The following is a 6092-nucleotide window of genomic DNA, read 5'->3' as shown; positions in this document are numbered from 1 at the left end:
CCCCAAAGATGACAAAGAAGACCATGGGGTTAGGGGGAGGGGAGTGAGGGTAGAGGAGAAGGAAGAGGCAGTAATCAGTATTCTGAAGACTGTCCGCTAGTAGAACCAGAACAGCTTGGCGTTAATTCTATTTAAAGCCAGCTTCAACAGAGAGATCTTATTAGCCAAAGCTATCAAAACAGACCCACTTTCTAAATATGTAGCTAAACTTTTCACTCCCCAACAACTGCATATAGAAATGCCCTACAAGAATGAATTTTTTCAGCACACCCTCTGTGAATACATAATGATGTTCCTGTTTGAGGAGCAAAATAACTGAGGCGTAGATGATGAGCGGCTTGCCCACTGTTACGACACAAGGCAGCGGAAACACTAGAAAGTGGTCCCTAGGAGCTTCCTGGGAACTGCCTTAGATTTCAGATGTGGCTGGCCCGTAGGTGAGCATCGTAGGCCTCTTTTTACTGCCTAACAAGCCACCCCAAAACTGAGCCACTTACAGTGACAATTATCTATTTGCTCATGATTCTGTGACTGGGTCTGGGCTTACCTAGCCTCCCCTGGGGTCACTTGTGAGCTAGCAAACTTCTGGTGGGTGGACAGGAGCATGATGATCTAAGATGACCTCACTTAGAGGCCTGGGGCCTTGATGCTAGCTGACAGATGTTCCTGTCCTGCTGATGTCATTCGGTAGTCTAATGCAAGCTTACATGACTGCGGGAGTGTGCCAAGAAGCACAGCGAGATCTCTTAGGCCTAGGTTCTGGGACTTAAGTAATGTCACTCTTGCCACATCCCATAGGTTAAAGCAAGTCACAAGGCCAGCCCAAAGTCAAGGAGCAGGGACATAGGAGCTACAAAGTATTGTAGCCACGCTTTTCACAATGAGAGGTAGCTGGGCCTCCTTTCCACCACTCCACGCATTCTGGCTATTACCAGCCCTGCTAGGACCTTGCCAGCATCCACCAGCCCCCGCTGCCTATGGGGGGATAGTGGCAGGAACAACTACCTTGAAGCTTCGGAGCTTGGGGACTTAGTCCTATCCCTCCGATGATCCCCAAACTGCTGGGATATTATTGCAAATACAGGCTGAAATGATCAGTGAAGTTGCAGACTCGCAATCACTGCGTAGACGCATTAGTGATCACTGCTGCCTCCGCATCGACGCACAGGTGCACAGATCAGGCATCACACGTTCGTGGGCACCTGATTTCTCAGGTGACATCCTGGCGTCCCCAGGCATGACCCCTCAGTCCTCCAAAGACTGATTAACACACAGGGATAAGTAAAACCGTATTAAATGTGTTTAGCCCTTTTCTTCAGATTTCAAAATATGTTTTAGAAGAAAATACTTTGCTACCGTTGACTGTTGTTCGTCTTTATAGACAGACCTCTCGGTATTTGGCGCAGCACAAGAATATCCTGGCTCAGGCCAGGCGGCCCGGGAGTGAGGGAAGGGCCGGAAATAGATCTGCACAGGGTACGTAAGAGGGGTCAACACTGCTACAAATGAATTAAACCCGCCCAAGTGAGGGCTTATGGAATGCAAATTGTGACACAGCTTCACGGAGTTATGACCGAAATGGTAAGCTGCACGTACTTCAAGCAGACAACATAATAACACCATTATCTACGAAGCCGTCAGTAGAACAGGGTAATGGACATACAACTCCCCAGATGCTCCGGGTCCGCTTCGTAATCCCTCCCTCCTGTTCCTCTCACCTTTCCCCATCCCCAGACCATCGACAATTCCACTTTCTGTTGCTGTTGATAACCTTGCATTTCTAAGATTTTTTTTTTTTTTTAAGAGAGAGAGCAGGTGAGTACGCACCCAAGCAGGGGGAGGGGCAGAAGGAGAGAGAGAATCTTAAGCAGGGTCCACGCTCAGCAGAGAGCCTGATGCTCACAACCCTGAGATCATGACCTGAGTCGGAAGCAAGAGTCAGATGCTTCACCGACTGAGCCACTCGGGTGGTCCTCTAAGATTTTATCTATGTGGGATCAGCTGGTATGTGTTCTCTTTCTCGTCTGGCTTCTTTCACTGCGTGATTATTATGAGTGTTATCTGTAGCGCTAAGTGCAATAGTTTATTCCTTTGAATTGCTGAAGAGTGTACCATTGTACATCCACACGTAACCATAACTGGGGTAGCTGGTCCTCTGTTGATGGATGTTGGGGTTGTGCTGAGTACTGACACGTGACTCCCCCCCAATTACTATGGGGAGACCCTAACCCCCAATAATGTGACTGTGTTTGGAAAAAGGATCTTTAGGAAGAAATCAAGGTAAAATGAAGTCATAATGGTGCCCTGATTGGATAGGATTAGCGTCCTTATAAGAAGAAATACTAGAAAGCTCTCTTGCTCGCGCTCTCTCTTTTATCTTTCCAAGCGCCCTCAGAGGAAAGGTCATGTGAGGACAAAGTGGCCACCTGCAGGCCAGGAAGAGAGCCCTTACCAAAACCTCAACCCTACCGGAACCCCGATCCTGGACTTTCCTGCCCCAGACCCGTGAGAAAATGAATTTCCGTGGCGAAGGCCGTGCAGTCTGTGGGATTTTGCTATGACCGCTGGATTAGACTCATGTAAGTTGTTTACAGTTTGGGGCTGTTGTAAATGAGGCTGCTGTGAAGGTCTGCGTACATCACGGTGTGGACATCTGCTTTCATTTCTCTTGGGTAAATACCTAGAAGGGGAATGTCTGGGTCATATGGTACATTTGTGCTTCTGAGAAACCTTCGACATGGTTTTCCACGGGGACAATACCGTTCTTTACATCCACCAGCAGCGTATGGGACTTCCAGTCACTCTACATTCCTGCCAATACTTAGTATGTTTAATCTTTTTAATTTAAAAAAATTCAGTTTTTTGATGGCAATTTAACTTGCCATTCTGGTGACTGTGTAGCAGTAATTCGCCGTGGGTTTAAGTTGTGTCTTCCTAATGGCTGATGATGTAGCTCACTTTTCCATGTACTTATTTGCCATCCTTATGTCTTCTTCAGTCACGTATCTGTTCAGATCTGCCCTCTCCATCACTGATTGAAAGCAAATTAAATGTAAATTCGAATAGGCAGAAGCATGGAACATTCGATTCTGAATCTTACTGGCAGGCCAGGTTGGCAGGCTGGGAAAGGGACCAGAGCATCCAGGAAGAGTGTGTGACATTGAAAACCTGGCCGAGGTGGGGGGGTGGGGAGGCTATAAGGAGAGTGGCAGGGCTGGGGATAAATTCTGCCAGATTCACAGTTTTGTCTAAGTTTGAAAGTTCGGCCTTGTGACCTCCCTCACAGTTTTCTCACCATTAGCACTGAGTTCCAGCCCCCGGAGCCTCTGAGAACCCCCATTTCGTGACACTCCCTATGGGAGTCTCTTGTCACAGGAGTGTACCGTCTGTGACTCTTTGCCTGAAGACGCTTGCCAAGTTTGTAGGCAGAGACAGAGACACCCGCAGAAGTACCTAGATAAGATCTGGCCTGGAGTCTTGTCTGGGGGCAGAGTTGAGAACAAAGTAGTGTCTGCCACAAAAACACATTCCACTGGAGGAAAGACCTTGGAGAGGAGGAACGAGAAGAAAGGACTGCGGGATGACAGGAAGGAGAACCGGCGATAAGAGTGGGAGTTATGATCAAGGACACCGTGTTGGGTCGCTGCTTCCTCCACGCCAGGGAAAGATAAGCGAGGGAGAATCCAGGAGAGCGAGGAGGAAATGATTAAAGAAAGCGGCTGCTGATTTATGAGGCCGACTTCGCAGAGCTCACCGAAGCTAGTTCATTCAACGAACTCTAACTGGAGCTAATCTTCCATCAGAGCCTGAAAGGCAATGGAAACGCTCCTATAAAAGATTAGGAAAATTGCAAATGTAAGAGTCAGCTTGTCTGGCGAACCCATTAAAGTAAAACGAAAATGACGTCTGCGTTAAGCAGACCCGATCTAAACGTGTCTTCCCTGTGTCCTGTCCAGCCCCTCGCTGGCCGTGTCTTGTTTCTTCCATCTTTCTCTTTATTCCCTCCCTCTTTCTTTCTTCGGGCGAGGGTCACAACTGTCCACAAAACCCCAGCTCTGTGAGACCCTCCCGCTTCACCTTCACAGGGCTCTCCCTGGAGCCTCGCGTCCACGGGTCTGGCCATCCGTGGTCCTGTCCGCATGCCTTGGGCTCCGTCCAGCTGACCGAGGCTGAGGTTTACCCCCAGCCCTCCTCTTACGTCCCAACTGCTCTTTGAATTAGGCCTCCCTTCGGGAAAAGATCATAAACGACCCTTAGCTCCACCATCCTGTGAAAAAGAAACGACAGGCCCCAAATGGAGTCACTTTGGCTAAGTCCCACCAGCACGGAAGACCTCATTTAACTGCCGTTTCAGCAGTTCCTGGGAATGGAATTTTAAGCCAGTCAGTCTGAAATATCCTGGTCAGCATGAGTGAGGTCACCACCATGAGACCCTCTCTGGTTCCCCCACGGGAAGGTGACCTCGCCTGAAATAATCCTTTCTTTTCTTTTGCTAATAACCTCCTTGTCTTGCCCTATTTCTGCCCATAAAATCTTCCCACTTTTGGAGTTTTTTTTCCCCTTTTTTCCCCCAAGTTTTTACTTAAATTCCAGTTAATCAACATACAGTAGAATATTAGTTTCAGGAGTTGAATTTAGTGATCCATCACTGACAACACCCAGTGCTGATCACAAGTGACCTCCTCAATGCCCATCACCCACTTAACCCATGCCCCCTCCCAAAATCTTTCCACTTTGTACAGCTGCTGGGAGCTCCCTTCTGTTTGCTAGATGAGATGCTGCCGGGTTCATGAATTATTGCATAAAGCCAATTAGATCTTCAAATTCACTCCACTGAATTTCCGTTCTTCAACAGGCCTCACCGGTGCTCCTAGCACCATGCTGTGTTGGCATCCAGAGACTGAAAAAGCAAAAGGATTGACTCCCCCTTGTCCAATGGGCACTTGGGGAACCGGCCGCTGAGAGCACTGAGTAAGGACCAGAGAGTCAGAGATTAGTGGAGCCTCCCATCCCCCGCCCCCGAGGACGAGGACGGGCAGCACTGGGCAGGATGTGGGGGGCCCAGGAGAAGCTGAAGGGAGATGGGGCTGGCAGGCTGAGCTCCTTCCTACTCTGTGCCTCTCACCATTCACAGCTCTGCCTGCCTCGGGAGCTCCCACAGCTTCCCCAGAGCTTTAGGTTCTTATAAGAGGAGCCACCAGATGTAGGTGAAATTGTCCTTGACTCTCCCAAGAAGCGCCCCCGTAGTTCCCTCCTTTCATATGTAAGGTGTGATCTGGATCAACCATCTCATCAAGCTTCTGTAACTTTGGAAATGATGAGCCCGTGAGCAGAGTGAAATCTGTTGACACGGAGAGTCACGAAATGAACATTTCTACTCCATGTTAATAATGCCAAAGTCTTGGGGGCGCCTGAGTGGCTCAGTGGGTTAAGCCTCTGCCTTCGGCTCAGGTCATGATCTCAGGGTCCTGGGATCGAGCCCCACATCGGGCTCTCTGCTCTGCGGGGAGCCTGCTTCCTCCTCTCTCTCTACCTGCCTCTCTGCCTACTTGTGATCTCTGTCTGTCAAATAAAATAAAATAATAAAATAATAAAATAAAAATAATGCCAAAGTCTTGTTTCAACTGTTAAGGCCCAGGAGCAACTGTATTGGAGGATAGAGACGTCCTTCCTCCATTGGCTTGAGCAGCCGGGGAAGCCTGTTGTCATTATCCAAACCAGACCAGTCATAGCGATGGGTAGAGGGATCACGTGGGAAGGTAGGCTATCCCTGACGGGCTCTGTGGCTCCTAAACCTTTTTACTTTTAAAGCTTCAGGCTCTTCACTGAAGAAATCAAAAGATTGTGCCAGAAAATCTCATCAGGCCTAATCCGTATTGATTTCCTTGGGCTGCCAGATCGCAGCGGCACAAAATGGGTGGCTTCTCAAGGAGGTGGAAGGGTTGGCGCCCTCAGGGAGAATCTGTTTCTTGTCTCTCTTCTAGCTTCTGGTAGCTTCAGGCGTTCCTTGGCTTGCAGATGGCTGTCCTCTCCCGTGTCTTCACACTCTCATCCCTTTATATCTGTTTCTCTGTCCAAATTTGCCCTTTGCA

The sequence above is a fragment of the Martes martes genome, assembly GCF_963455335.1.
Source record: "Martes martes genome assembly, chromosome: 7".
NCBI classification, from domain to species: Eukaryota; Metazoa; Chordata; class Mammalia; order Carnivora; family Mustelidae; genus Martes; species Martes martes.
Note: the sequence above shows the minus strand (reverse complement) of the source record.